The sequence below is a fragment of the Onychostoma macrolepis genome, chromosome 03, assembly GCF_012432095.1.
Source record: "Onychostoma macrolepis isolate SWU-2019 chromosome 03, ASM1243209v1, whole genome shotgun sequence".
Lineage (NCBI taxonomy): Eukaryota > Metazoa > Chordata > Actinopteri > Cypriniformes > Cyprinidae > Onychostoma > Onychostoma macrolepis.
In genome coordinates, this window is record NC_081157.1 from 46,295,129 (window position 1) to 46,311,791 (window position 16,663).

The 16,663-nt window shown below is 37.5% G+C and overlaps 1 long non-coding RNA gene across 1 annotated transcript; it reads left to right on the top strand.

Moving 5' to 3' along the window:
- The first annotated feature begins 595 nt into the window (after positions 1 to 595).
- Positions 596 to 2,722, top strand: LOC131535901 (uncharacterized). Its single transcript, XR_009269777.1, has 3 exons — positions 596 to 1,630; positions 2,214 to 2,364; positions 2,536 to 2,722. It is a non-coding gene; the product is annotated as an uncharacterized LOC131535901 (long non-coding RNA).
- The last annotated feature ends 13,941 nt before the right edge of the window (positions 2,723 to 16,663 follow it).

The following is a 16,663-nucleotide window of genomic DNA, read 5'->3' on the forward strand; positions in this document are numbered from 1 at the left end:
TAGTTTGTGAAGTTAATTGCATTCTTTTACATTAAAACTAGCAGTAACTCTGAACTAATGTAAACAAAGAGCGCTGTGCACAGGTTAAGAGATTTTAAACAAGCACTATTGATGCACATTTAGTTAACCAGATGAAACAATACACATTTTAATGCTATAAAAGTGTGCACACATTGAGAGAAATAAACAGCAGATGTTCATATTAACAACTTCTTTAACTTGAGCAAACGCTGCTAATACACATATACATTTGTTAATAAAATGAAAGCATGCATGTTTTAAAGCTAGTGAATAAAAGGAAACGATCCGCCCGCATGCCTCTGCTCAATGACGGTGCCTGGATCAGCTGTGATCTGCGTCTCGGGCCGATGACGTCACTTCCAGGGAGGCATGCCCAGGCCTGTTTCTTTTGCATATATATGCGGCATTAAATTGACTCCATACCATACGGTAGACTTTAATGGACAGTAAAACAAAGGCAGAATACCGTGTAACTCCAGGCTGGCACAGTATTGACGAACGAATGCAAATGCAGAGCACCGTAACTTATCTGAGCTTTCCAAAACAAAGTCAAAGCGCGGTAACTGATGTTATACTGTGTTCTGCCTTGGTTTCTCCGGGGCTTTTCTCCATGATACTTAAACACATGATAAAGGAGGTCATTAATGTCCCAAAATGATCAATAACTCATTTTCGACCAAAAACGAAGTTGGTGTTCTGTCTTTGCATGGCAGCACTGCTGTCACTATAGAGGGGCGTGGTTTCAGCTCAGCTTCACCCACGTCCCGCCTTTTTGCCCATTTTCGATTATCCGGGAGTGACTCGCGGTGACGCGCTTCCAAGATGGCGGCGGTCGGCTCCGCCCACTTTAGGCTTCAAAAACGCTTTACAGAAACCTACGGGTGACGTCACGGACACTACGTCCATTTTTTTTTACAGTCTATGGTTAATACCCATCTCCAGCTACTGGCCCTACTGTTGCTATTTTTTACCACAGCACAACTCTGAATAGACGACTCGGAAAATAAAATACTGATATGATGACCACATCAGCTACTGAAAGAGCTTACAGGTGGCGATTGATATAAGTATAGGTTTAAACCAAATGCTGTACCATCGTTTTTTTCCCCACAAGGAGTGTAAACACCCCGGATATCGAGAGAAACCCGCGCTCTCTAGCGGCCGCGCGTCGGCATGTTTCCATCTAGCGTTTTGTTTCAGCCGTTTGTAAGCTCAAAGGCATCAGGGCTAAAGTGGAAAGAACAAAGAAGGTCTTTATGAAGTTTTATTCGTCCACAGGCATTCCCATTCTTTTCTCCTCTTCTTATCGCTAGGAAAACAGTGTCTTACATCGCTTCTTTTGTTGCCCTTCGACTGAAAATTACAACCAAAAGTCTCACAATGTGGTATATCAGTATTTTATTTTCTGAGTTGTGTTGCGGTAAAAAGCGCCAGTAGCTCACTGAGTGGAGAGGGGTCTGTCTGCGGATTGCAAGAGAGGGGCGTAACTTGAAGGGGGCGTAACGTGAAGCAGGAGGCGTAACTTGAAGTTGTTCAAATCACACAGAACCACGCGAGATGTTGAAACGAGATGTTTTTTGGCAAGATGGCCGCTCGCACAGAGACAACGGTGAGAACAATATTTCCAGAGATAATAGTTTAAATTTAAGTGTATGAATCAGTTTTATGTTTTGCAGTATTGTTTCTGGAGCCGATAACCTATTAAAACTTAACCTTTCTCGCTTAGAGTTGTTAAGTAAGCAACATTTATACGTTCTTGCGGTGTAACGTTAGTTAAGTTAGGTCAGCCAGATTAATATTGTTAAAACGGCTCTTTTCAAAACCGTTCTCGCAAGTAGATGACGTTAAATTTAATAAAGACGGGGCTTGCCATTGTAGTGTCACAAGTTAATTGTTAGCCAGCAAATACGTGGAAACGGGATTTCTTGTGTGTTGTGAAGTGTTTTGTTGAAATGCTTAATAAGTTCACTGATGAATCAGTATAAAGTGAAAACACCTGCTGCAGGTTTGGCTGGAATGAAAACTGCATGGTGAATCATAACAGGTGCACTTCGTCCTGAATAGAGTACTTAATAATCTTACTGAAATATTACACCTTTAGAGAACATGACTCTTTTGGAAAGTGTTGTAAATTGTTTTTGATCTGATGATGTGTGTAAAGATAAAATTCTTAATTTTTTATTTGCTTCCAGCTTCATCCAACGGTTTGTAGGGAAGGTACATTAAAAAATCCCATTTCTGAAGGCCCGAACTACAAATGCCAGTTCTGCAGCAAAATAGGAGAGTATGCATATGTTGCGGCACATATGCAAACCCACGAGAAGACCGCTGTTAAACATGGAGGTATTTGTTATTTTAGATAAATGTTGCAGATCTTGTAAAATTTACAAATTGTTCACTAGTAATGTTAAGCTATTTATTACAATGTTAATCTGTGTACATTTTTAATTCTGAACATTGGCATAATAATAATGTATCAGAATCTTATATACCTGTATTTCTCTTTGTTTGTAGGGTATAAAATGTACAGATGCCACGGTGTTTGTTCCAAAAGCTGTCATTATCACTGCTGCTATTGTGCGAGGATTATAACTCGGCAAAATGTATTTTTGAACCATGTGCAGAAATGTGGGTTAGCTGACGTGTCAACAGGTCCTTGTGTCTGCGCCCCCTCCAGCGTGTGTGCAACCTCCAGCGTCTGCACAACCTCCAGCGTGTGCAACCTCCAGCGTGTGCGCCTGGCCCAGCGCCTGCACAACCTCCAGCGTGTGCGCCTGGCCCAGCGTGGTGCGCCTGGCCCAGCGTGTGCGCAACCTCCAGCGTGTGCGCCCCGTCCAGCGTGTGCGCCCGTCCAGCGTGTGCGCCCCGTCCAGCGTGTGCGCCCCGTCCAGCGTGTGCGCCCCGTCCAGCGTGTGCGCCCCGTCCAGCGTGTGCGCCTGCCCAGCGTGCGCCCGTCCAGCGTGTGCGCCCGCCCAGCGTGTGCGCCCGCCCAGCGTGCGCCTGCCCAGCGTGCGCCCGTCCAGCGTGTGCGCCCCGTCCAGCGTGTGCGCCCCGTCCAGCGTGTGCGCCCCGTCCAGCGTGTGCGCCCCGTCCAGCGTCGGCGCCCCCTCCAGTGTTTCTGCGCACTCCAGTGTCCAGTGCTCGACAGCCCGCAGGACAACAACTTCCTATCCAACAGTCATTACACTGTCTAACAGTGATGAGACACCTGCCTCATCAACTCCAGCCCAAACCACCTATATAAGTAACCCAAAAATACTCAAGTCGATGCCCAAAAGAACTACATGCACATTCTGTAATTTGGTTGTGAACAAGAAAAACATCAAGATACACATTCAAAGACGTCACTCATCAGCAAATACAGATGTAACAGCAAATCACCATCTTCCATCCCAATGCATAGACCGTAATAAGGGCATTTTTGCTGTCAGAAGAAATTTTTCTGGATTTGGAAACCCCATACATGTACAGAAATGCACCTGGGGTAGCAGCCACCAAGTGAGCTGTGAGCTACAGCAATGCAAACGGGCTTCTGAATTTTCCAGAAGAAGTGGCTTAATGGGGTTTCAGTGCATCCATTTGAAGTCATTATCTTACTGTCCTATTTCATCCGAAGCAGACATCACACTTAAGGAAGAAGTTCTGTCAGATATGGTAAGAAAAAAGTGGATTTCTGACAACACAAAGAAAATGTGTCTTGCAAGGAAGCAAAAAGCAAAGTCTGAGAGCTGCCCACTGAGTAAAGAGGTCTCATTTGGCAATGGAACATCGAAAATATTTGTATCAGTCCTGGAAACATGCATCTCTGTCTGAGACTGTGAAGGTTACAGGGGATCTGGACAGAGGGGAAAATTACAGGGGTTCTACTCCGACAATGAATTCGCTGGATACTGTAGCGCTGACTGTTTTTATGAAGCCGGAGGCACATTGTAATAACTGTTGTTCTATTTGATGTGATTTTCTATTGTTATATTCCTGTTGGAAAGGCTCAGACTACATGCATTTCTACTTTTTTATTTTTATCTCAGTTCTGTAATTCTGAAAGCACTTTATATGCCAGTTAATTAATTCAGTATCCAAAGAATCTATGCATTTTATCTACAGATATTGTGTGTTGTAGGTGTCTGTTTCAGGTGTCTGTTTCAATAAATCTAAATGCAAAATGGGCTGTAAAGTGGAACCATTGTTATCATAGGCAATGTATGTTGACAGGCTTGTACTATGATTCACCATGGCAATAGGTAAATTAAAGGCAGAACCTTAATGGACATAGAGATATTAGATTAGATTAGAAATCTTTATTGTCCACACATGTGGAAAATCATCTTTGGCCCCACAAAAACATATACCACAAATACACTTGACTTCACAGTCCAATACAACAGACACACAGAACATACAAGAATGTCCTGCCCCAAGAATCACAGACACATGAAACACAAAATAAGTATATAGAAATTAGGCCAATAGCACTAAACCTCAAATAGATAGCAATAACTCAATAATATTCACACACAAACAACAGCAGTTAGTTACATAATATACATAAACCTGATTATATCATTTATTTAATAAAGTAACAGCAGATGGTATAAAAGATTTCTTGAAGATATTTCTTGTTGCTATGGGTAGCCTGTATCGTCTGCCTGAAGGAAGTTTTTCAAATTCATTTATCCATGTCTATGTAGACAGTGGACATTTATCTTTAAAAATAGACCCCGACTCAGAGCATGGAAAAGTTGTCAAGTTAAAGTCTTGAGTCTTGTTCATTAATTCGTCATTAACCAGACTTACATTTCCTTGGGGTGCATGTAGAACATCATATATTATTCATGAAAGTAAATAACACAAAGTCTGAATTCCGAGGAAAGTTATGTTTTTAGGTTACCAGCTCCAGAAACAATACTGCAAAACATAAAACTAAGTTATACACTTAAATTTAAACTATTATCTCTGGAAATATTGTTCTTATCGCTGTCTCTGTGCGAGCGGCCATCTTGCCAAAAAACATCTCGTTTCAACATCTCGCGTGGTTCTGTGTGATTTGGACAACTTCAAGTTACGCCTCCTGCTTCACGTTACGCCCCCTTCAAGTTACGCCCCTCTCTTGCAGTCCGCAGACAGATGCTATTGACTGAGTGCAACCATTTGACGCAGAATGTACTGTGCACGTAAAATAATGGCGCCCCCCATAGTCCAAAAATAACATACATTTTCATGAGTTTTTTACTACATATTTAAATAAGAGACATCATTGACGTTATATTAACCCTTCTGCAGACTTCGGTCAGAAAATTTTACATTTAGAATTTTTAAAAATCGTACCTTCACCAGAATGGTACGAAACTCGGTGACTTTTATGGCACTTGGTATGTGAACACACAAAAAAAATTGAGAGCATGATTCGAAAAAGTTAAGTGGTCGTAAAAAAAAGAGTCACACTCATCCTCTTCGGTCAAAAATGACCGACCATAGGAAATGAATGGGAAACGGGAAAAAATTAAAAAGTACAGAAATGTTTAGTGTGTACAATCTACAAACCCCCAACAATGCAGAAAAACATTGCACAGCAATGAAGGGGTGAAACTCTAAAACATCTAGAGTGCAAAATCAACACATCCACTCATACACACGCGCGCGCACACACACACACACTTGTACACACACACACCCCAATGAACTGGTGTGCCTGTAACACAGCAAGTATGTAAAATAAAATCAATAATTCAACTACATTGCAGTTAAAAAGTGGACAACAAGGAATGGGTTATACTCTAAAACATCAAGAGTGTAAAACAGATACATCCACTCACACACACTCACAGACACACACACATACACAATTATACACACTCAAATGACTTGGTATGGCTATAACCATATAGCCAAAATGAGTTGGAGTGAAATAAGAGGTTGAAATCAGATCAGACCCTGAAGGATTAGGCTCTGATAAAGCATTCCTCTTCATTTTTGTTACATTTTTATAGTTTTTTAATGTTAGTGTGTAACAAAATGCTTTGTGTTCAGGGTTGACTAGTAATAATAATGCAAAAATCTATATAATACCCTATATAATAATAATAATAATAATAATGCAAAAAATATATATAAACCTTGACAAAAAGTAGTGCCTAAATATACATTTATATCGACAACCTAATAAAAGTAAAAAATTATGTCTAAAAACAACTAGGGAATTCACAAGACTCTCTGTAGAGTCCTATACAGGCAGCTAGTGGTTACACCGTGAAATTACATGTTTTTCTTTCTTTGCTCACACCAGGAGGTGCTAATCTGCATTCAAAAATTGGATTTTAAAGGCCTAGTGTCTATTTTCATCTGAAATACTGCATAAATTGAAAAATAATTTGAAAAAATTTGAAAACAATTTTTTGGACTATTTTCAATGGGAAAAATATATCATAATTATTAATTAGTACCATTAAATTCTCTCAAAATACAAAAGAAAAAATATTATTGAACAAAAATATATTAGACTGATTTTACTGAAGAAAAAAAATAAATTAAATTTCAGGTGTCTGGTCACTTTTGACTGTGAAGGCCATGAGTGTGACTCCCAAATAAGGAATGCAGAAGGGTTAAGCTATACATTAATACCCGGGATCCCTTTAAGGCCATTATGATGTTTTGCATTTTATTTTAGGTTGAAATATGACCAGCACATTTTAGTGAGATTGTTACAGCACACAAACACAAATAAACACACTTTTCCAACATCATATTGCAGGTGCTTTGGTGAATCTCACAACAAAATGTCACATTTCACCCTAAAATTAAAAGCAAAAAAAATAAGAACTTATTTGATTTTGCTTAAAGAAAATTAATCCTGTTTTAGGACATTTGTGGTGTTTTGCTTTGTGAGATTATTTCCACAACAATTAAAATTAATTAATTACTTATTTTTTTGGAAATGTGACCTGCTCTTTTTCTTGACAGTTTATGTGAGATTCGCCTGATTATTTTTATTCTGTTCGCAGCTGTGTAATTTATGATTTTAGGCTTTTTCTCCTTTTTAGAGAATCTTTTTTAATACAGTTTTCTGTGTATATATTACATATTCCTTACGTTTCATATGCACGTTAGAATATTAGTGCTTTGTCAGCAGAGGATCGTCATATGGATGATAATGCCACTCTTTCTTCTCTAGTCAGTGCTTTGTTTGAGATGTTTCTCCACACGAGCGAATGTGTGTGTGTGTGTGTGTGTGTGTGTGTGTGTGTGTTTAACAGGAAGCATAGCTTGCAGGTTTATTTTGTCATTAATATTAATGTGAACGTGTATCGTACCTGTCCCTGGTGCATTTACTCCTTTCAGACACACACACACGTACACTGATGTTTGAGAAGCCTCGGGCATCTTGAGAGCTTTTCTCTGCATTGACACACGGGTCAGTCCATCAGGGAGTTACTCGACTGACACAGAGATGCTTTGATTGTTTTCTGTGTTTTTGTTCAATGGCAAGCTAATATCTGTAATGCTTAGCTCAATTAATTACTCTACTAATTACTATTATTTAATGGACTTTCAGCTTGTGACCAATGTTCCCTCTAAGCTGCGCGCGCGCGCGGCCGCGCACTTCTTCCACCGCAGCCGCGCAGAGAAATAATGTGCCGCGCACACGCTAAAATGAGTTGGGAAAGCCATTTGATTGTACTCTAGTTAAAACGAAAAAATTGCAATGCTCGGGTAAACCGCTATAGAGCTGGTGCCGCTATAGCGTTAGAACCGGTGAATGTGGTTTACAGGTTTCATAGAAAGAGAATGATGTGCGCCAAATGAGTCGCTGTAGAAACCGAATACTTCAATGGTTGCGGATGAAATAGTTCAAATCGAGAGGCAACGCAGACACCGTGACATGTGAAATAAATTTTTTTTTTATATTTAACTTACAGATCTCAGTTTAAATGCTTCAGTTTGTTTTCTATTCTCTTTTGTCAGTTTAAATGCTTCAGTTGTTTTGATATATTATATTATGTTCGGCCTATATTATAAACCTAATAAATAATTGACCTTGTTTTTTAATGGAGTCACTTATGCTCATCAAGGCTGTATTTATTTGATCAAAATACAGAAAAATAAAACCAGTAATATTGTGAACTCTTAGGCTATTGCAATTTCTAATATTGGTTTTCTATTTTAATATATTTTAAAATATAGTGTATTCCTGTAAAGCAAAGCTGCATTTTCAGCTTCATTACTCCACTCTTCAGTCTTCAGTGTCACATGATCCTTCAGAAATCATTCTAATATTCTGATTTATTATCAGTGTTGTGCTGCTTAATATTTTTTGGAACCTTTTTTCTTTGCTTCTTTGATTAGGCTAATAAAAAGTTAAAAAGAACAGCATTAATTAAAAATATAAATATTTTCTAACAATATAAGTCTTTGTTATCGCTCTTTATCCATTTAACACATCCTTGCTGAATAAAAGTATTAATAAAAAATTAAAAAAATAAGAAAGAAAAATTGACTGACCCCAAACTTTTGAATAGTAGTGTATACTGTAACACAAAATTTCTATTTTGAATAACTGTTCTTTTAACTTTTTATTTCTCAAAGAATCCTGAAAAGTATCACAGGTCCCAAAAAATATTAAGCAGCACAACTTTTTCCAACATTTATTATAAATTAGCATATTAGAATGATTTCTGAAAATTCAGCTTTGCTTCACAGGAATAAATGATATGTTAAAATATATTCAAATAGAAAACTTTTATTTAAAATTGCAATAATATTTCACAATATTATTTTGTGAAATAATATTCAGTATTTTTTATCAAATAGATACAGCCTTGATGAGCCTAAGAAACTTCTTTAAAAAAATGTACTGACCCCAAACTTTTGAATGGCAGTGTATTGTACTGTAAAAATGTTTTCTTAGGTAACCTAAAATGTACATCATTTAGTTACATCAAGGGTCAAATCAAATATAAATAGCACATTAAAGTTAAAAGTTACACACTTTTTTGTGTGCGCGCTGTACAGGTCTGGTATAAAGAATGTTTTTGCTCAGGTGGCTGAAATGTCCGCCCAATAGAGAAAAGTTTTGCTCAGCAAGAAAAAAAATTAGAGGGAACATTGCTTGTGACAGTTTAATATCCGATCCGTTCATGCGTGCTTTCATCTAGTGCTCTGAAACTGAGAGAATTTGATTAGTTTTGTTGTTTTTGTGGTGAGGAGGACAGCGGCTTTGCTTTTATGTTATTGTTTCTTACCCAGAATGCCTTTTTGGTGTAGTTTCATGACATACAGGTGCATCTCAATAAATTAGAATGTCGTGGAAAAGTTCATTTATTTCAGTAATTCAACTCAAATTGTGAAACTCGTATTAAATAAATTCAATGCACACAGACTGAAGTAGTTTAAGTCTTTGGTTCTTTTAATTGTGATGATTTTGGCTCACATTTAACAAAAACACACCAATTCACTATCTCAACCAATTAGAATATGGTGATATGCCAATCAGCTAATCAACTCAAAACACCTGCAAAGGTTTCCTGAGCTTTCAAAATGGTCTCTCAGTTTGGTTCACTAGGCTACACAATCACGGAGAAGACTGCTGATCTGACAGTTGTCCAGAAGACAATCACTGACACCCTTCACAAGGAGGGTAAGCCACAAACATTCATTGCCAAAGAAGCTGGCTGTTCACAAAGTGCTGTATAACAGAAAGTTGAGTGGAAGGAAAAAGTGTGGAAGAAGAAGATGCACAACCAACCGAGAGAACCACAGCCTTATGAGGATTGTCAAGCAAAATCGATTCAAGAATTTGGGTGAACTTCACAAGGAATGGACTGAGGCTGGGGTCAAGGCATCAAGAGCCACCACACACAAACGTGTCAAGCAATTTGGCTACAGTTGTCCTCTCCTGAACCACAGACAACATCAGAGGCGTCTTACCTGGGCTAAGGAGAAGAAGAACTGGACTGTTGGACTGGAGTCTGGAGGAAGGGTGGAGAAGCTCATAGCCCAAGTTGCTTGAAGTCCAGTTTTAAGTTTCCACAGTCTGTGATGATTTGGGGTGCAATGTTATCTGCTGGTGTTGGTCCATTGTGTTTTTTGAAAACCAAAGTCACTGCACCCGCTTACCAAGAAATTTTGGAGCACTTCGTGCAGCTTTTTAAATATGCTGATTTCATTTTCCAGCAGAATTTGGCACCTGCCCACACTGCCAAAAGCACCAAAAGTTGGTTCAATGACCATGGTGTTGGTGTGCTTGACTGGCCAGCAAACTCACCAGACCTGAACCCCATAGAGAATCTATTGTCAAGAGGAAAATGAGAAACAAGAGACCAAAAAATGAAGGTGAGCTGAAGGCCACTGTCAAAGAAACCTGGGCTTCCATACCACCTCAGCAGTGCCACAAACTGATCACCTCCATGCCACGCCGAATTGAGGCAGTAATTAAAGCAAAAGGAGCCTCCTACCAAGTATTGAGTACATATACAGTAAATTAACATACTTTACAGAAGGCCAACAATTCACTAAAAATGCTTTTTTTTTATTGGTCTTATGAAGTATTCTAATTGGTTGAGATAGTGAATTGGTGGGTTTTTGTTAAATGTGAGCCAAAATCATCACAATTAAAAGAACCAAAGACTTAAACTACTTCAGTCTGTGTGCACTGAATTTATTTAATACACGAGTTTCACAATTTGAGTTGAATTACTGAAATAAATGAACTTTTCCACGACATTCTAATTTATTGAGATGCACCTGTACATTGAGTTTACTGCTGTTATTTGGGGGATGTTTTAATGAGATGTGCGATTTAAAGTACTTGAAATGCTGTTTTATTTTTATGTTTTAATTTATTGTGTCTAACTGTAAGCTGAGATGCATTTGGTTTGTATGTTTGTCATTAGTGGCATTCAATTTTTTAACAAAGGGAATATTTGTTTTTTTTTAGAATGCACAGTTTTGCATTTTTTTAAGTTGCACTTTTTTAAGATATTATTCTGAATGTGTATTTATGGTTTTGTGTATGAGTTAGTCTCCATTAAAATGGTTCATATGAATGCTCTTTATTATGATCATAAATACAGACACATTTGAACACAAATCTCAGCTCTTAAAGTTACAAATAAAATACATCTGTGAATGTCAACATCAAACATTCTGCCTTTTTGTTTTGTGGACTGAATCACTGAAGCTTGTTCTGCCCATGTGTCAACCAGAGTCCTTTATTTTTATATTTTTTTTAATTTCCTGAAATATAACAATATAATAATAATATACAATATTAACCTAAACAAAAATAGCAATACAATAATGGCGATAATCTTAAAAGCGCAGACTATTCTTAAGAATTTCTCCTTTTGTGCTGCTTGGAAGAATGAAGGCCAGACAGGTTTGGAACGACAAGATAGTAAGCAAATAATTAAATTTTTGTTTTCACAATTTTGAGTGGACTTTAACACATTATGTGCAGCCCTTCCAAAAGAACAGTGTAATGCATGTTTTAGAGCTTGGCTTAAAGAAATAAATATAGAATTTCCCATGCCATTTAAAGACTTTGAAATCAGGCTTCGGAAATCCTGTTTTTTCAAAGACAAAAAGCAGTTGTTGACATGTGTAAACTAAAATGAGAAAAACCTTGATTTTCAGCTGGTTTAGCTTATTTTAAAACTTATTCTGACTTCTTTTAAATAAATGCAATTTCAAGAGATATAACATCTCTTTTACATCTCACAACATCTCACATGCGCAGTTCTGACTTTTTCTCAGAATCCATATCTCGCAAATTTTACTTCTCGCAATTCTGAATTTTTTCTCAGAATTCTGAATTTATATGTTCTAATTCTGATGACTGATGAGATTATATCTCAAAATTCTGACTTTTTTTCTCTGATTTCTGAAATGACATCTCCCGATTTTGTCTCTTTTTTTCATGAAATTCTGAGTTTACGTTGCGCAATTCTGAGTTGTTGTTGTTGTTTTTCAGAATTCTGAATTTTCATCTCATAATTCTAAAATTAGTTCGGTCCCACTTTATATTAGGTGGCCTTAACTAATATGTACTTACATTTAAATTAATAATTTGGTACAATGCACTTATTGTGTACATACATGTTTTTGCATTGTACTTATATTTTTAAAAATACCTATATGTAATTACATCTGTAATTAATTTCTGTAATTACATTTATAATTACACTGTTGACCCATCCCTTACACCTTAACCCACCCTTAAACCTACCCATACCACCCTAACCTGTCCCTAACCTTACCCGTATTCCACCTCAATAGCAACAAAAGTGTTTTTCAATACAATATGAACACAATAAGTACATTGTACTTATTTTTTGATGTAAGTACATAGTAGTTAAGGCCACCTAATATAAAGTGTGACCATTAGTTTTTCTCAGAATTCGAAATTTACATCATGGAATTTTCCCCGAAGAGAAAAAATATTCTGAAAAAAAAAACCTTCCAATTCCAAGATTTAAATGGGCAATCCTTAAAAAATAAATAAATAAATAAAATAGGTCAGAATTGTGAGATTATCTTTTCAATGTTTTAACTCTGTGGCAGAGATGAGCTTCCATACCCCTGGTTGAGATTTACTAATCTACTGTGTACATAAAAAGAGTGCACGGACACGGATGGTCCAGTAGATGGAGCAGTGAACATCATGAGATGCAGCTCTGCTGCGCTTCATTTACTAAACGGCTGGAGAAAGAAAGGAGACTACAGATGGAGGAGGGGCTGTGAATCAAGAGCCAGACTACTGGAGAAAACAGACACAATAAAAATGACATTGATAAATGAAAGCTGGCAAACCATTCGAATGCCTCTGTGCTTCAGTCACAACACGAGCGCCAAGAACACAGATCTACATTTCAAATAGAGACACAGACTGAGTTATTATCAAATGGCAAAACCAAACCTTCACAACACAAACACAAGAACATCATTATTTGGCATTTGAGAAGATAACCAAACCTGATGGTGGGAGAAATGACATTTAAGATGCTGTGGATGAGTGGTGTGATCAGATGTCAGTGGGACACAAGTGTCGTCCGGTTCTCTTAACACACACATGCATTATTCAGTGCAGGATGGAGCCACAGGAAGCACAATCGACCATCAGATGGACTGATAGACTGAAGACTCGAGCCCAAGGGAGAGAAGAGAGCGCAGTTTCTCCATGTCCTGCATTAAAGGTGCCTGTTACCTGTCAGTCTGTCACCTGAGGCCTGAATATTTAATGTACACGCCGTTTGTTCCAGGCGTTTTATTGTGCTCATGTAGAGCGATGTTGAAGAGGCTTTTAAAAGCAGGTGAAGGACCTTGACAAGAACGGACCAAAAGTGAAGCCAAGTGAAAACCAACCCAGTTTTCTCAGCTTTCATACTGTCCTCTGTCCTAAAATATATATTTTTTTGTACTTCCAGCAGTTATATCTGCTGCAGGCCTGTGAGCACAAGAGTGACCTGCATTACAAGAGAAAATGCCAGATATAAATGCCTTTCAATGTCACATATCATTTCAGCCCATGTAAGAATGAAATCTATCTATCTATAATATTTTATGATCACATTTTACTGCAAATCACTTTGTTCACAGAATCTCCAGTTGTTTCCTGTGGGACATACAGTAATTAATTAAATTCAACAATTGATGAGGTGAGGAATTAACAGTATGTCATTTTGGTAAGACTTCCTTGATTATAAATAATGTTTTATAATACAATGTATATCTTTAAATCATAGTAGGCAGTGTTTTTATTCAGAAATTGAAGTAATATATATTTTGTATTATACTACATTCTATACATACAAACACACCTACATATACATATACATATACATATATATATATATATATATATATATATATATATAGAGAGAGAGAGAGTTATTTTATAAATAATATAAGGATATATAAGAATATAATGGTATAATAGTATAAATTATTAATTTATAATTTACTGTTATTATGATGTTATTTTATTTCTGCTCTTTACTTAAATATCCTTTGCTGCTGATGTTTCCTTTAAAAATAAATAAATAATAATAAATAGACAATTTAGGTACACAAGTGAACCATTAAAGCTGCTAAAATCCTGTTGCTCACTTGGACAGAAAGCAAAAGTAACCATGAGAGCATAGTGAAGGCTCATTTAAAGTTCCCTGTGTTTTTACAGTATACATAAACTTTCTCATAAATGAAGTTAATTTTATCTGAAGGCTAATGTACTGAGACAATGTAATTAACTCAGCGGTATAATGTTATTTAGTCATTATATTTCCGTTCTCATAATCGTCCTGCTGTAGGAGGCCGTTTCGGGCGTGATGCGTGCGCGAGCGTGTGCGTGTGCTTCATTAGCGTTTATAAGCTGAATGTTAATCAGGTGCAGGTCCTGTCTCCAGGGCAACCGCGCTGCCGCTCGCATGTGCGAACGCGACGGTGTGCGCTGAGCGCGGGATGCATGCGCTGACATCTCCACCCGTGCAGAAGAGGTGTGTGTGTGTGTGTGTGTGTGTGTGTGTGTGTGTGTGTGTGCGTGCATGAATGCCGACACACTCCCAGTCCATCTGCGTGTTTGCTTTTTAGCGTGTTTCTGTTGTTTGTTTGTTTATTTATTTCTTCCAGAGTGCGTTGCATTTTTATTCTTTGTACGACGGTAGGCTATACAATGTTGTTAGGACTTTTCCATGTGTTATACATTGAGTTGCCCGATATTTTTATATTATCATAATGAGAAGTGATTATACAGTAACCAGACACTCCCTTGGTTCAATAAGTATATACTAGTCTTTTTCACTTTAAGCATGTGGGAAAAATAATAAAAATCAACAAAGAGTTCTGAGTCATGAGCCAAACCAACCAGCTTATGAATCATTCTGCAAAAAAAGTATTTAAAAAATCAGACAAAAAGACAAATTATTTATGAACATTGCTAATGGCTTAACTGAAATATGGTACAATACAAAACTTTTAAAATAAAGGGATAGTTCACTCAAAAATGAAAGTTGCCTCATTATTTACTCACCCTCAAGTCATCCTATGTGTACATGACTTTCTTTTTTCAGACGAATACAATCGGAGTTATATTACAAAAATATCCTGGCACTTCCAAGCTTTACGATGGCAGTGAATGGCTGCTGAGATTTTGAAGTCCAGTAAAGTGCATCTGTCCATCATGAAAAGTGGCTCAGGGGGGTTAATAAAGGCCTTCTGATGCGAATTAATGCATTTGTGTAAGAAAAATGTCTGTATTTGAAAAATTATAAACTGTAATCTCCAGCTTCCGCTGCTGTGAGAATATGCTAGTCTCGCGAGAACCAAGTTTTGTTTACAGCAAAGTAAAACCAGTCTCCTCTTGGCTTTTATCGAAATTTAAACACTTCTCACCAGAGCTTACGCTATGCCTACGCCATCCACTGGAACACCACTCTCTTAGGAACGCGTGCACGCGTGTTTTTTTTTAAAAATATAACTCTGACTGTATTCATCTGAAAGAAGAAAGTCATTTACACCTAGGATGGCTTGAGACTGAGTAAATGACAAAATAATTATACAATTATTATTTCTGCCTGAAATAATTATTTGCAACCACCATTTTACAATAATAGTGTTTCAAGAATAATGCTTTAGTGAAAAAATGCTGGTAATACTTAACTCATGCTCACATCTGGTCACATACAGATGATCACATATCATCTAGCAGCAGAGTTCAAATATTTAATTGCATTCAAATCTCAAATCATATCTGAAATTTCCATAATAACTCCACACTGCTCTGGTAATACTCTACATTGAAAATGAATAACTTCCGGTCTGTTGATAGTCAAAGATAGTAGACAGTCTGTGAAGATAGTGGACAATATTTTTGACATTTGCATACGATTGATGTATTTCGCCCCTAGTGGTAGTTGCACAGAACTTTCTCATTGGGCTAATCAACATACATAATAAATATATAATAATTGTTGCTGTCATAATTATTCATAATTAATGTTTACAGAATAACATATAAGTGGAAAAATAATTCTCGCCTCGTGGTCAAAGGCCGTTTTAGAATTAGAATGGTTAGGCTAATCAAATTTTATAGTTCTAGTTATCATTCTTGGTGTGAACAGACATTTAGTCACTCAAAGTAATATATTTTTAATTTGCTGTGAATCTGAGGAGGATTCGGCTGTTAAACGCTAACTGTGACTTACGCGTATTAATACGCCATCTATACGCCAAAGTTAGTTAATTTGTGTAGAAAACAAATAGGATTTTACTTCTTCACTACTTGGCTTTCAGAATTGATTCTGCATTGGGCTGTTTTTGTTTTAGGGAGTGTTTGTTCCTGTCACGTTTCTAGCTCAGGCTTGTGTTTTTGTGCGAGTGCCAGTGTTCTCGAGCCGTGTTGCCCAGCTGCAGGGCTGATCGCTGGCATTGGGGAAAAAAACAATCAGATAAATAGCATAGGAAGTGAGTGGCGGCTCAAATGCCCCGCCCCTTCCTGCCGGTTCGGCACCGTCCCTTACCGCAAGGGTCAGGATATTTCCTCCCTTTGTGTGCGCTCCTGAAGGGGGCCAAAACGTCCGTCAGCCAACACACTCGCGTTTGAGCACTCGGAGGTCTGGACTCTCTAAAATGTCACCCTTTATTTTGTCTGGAT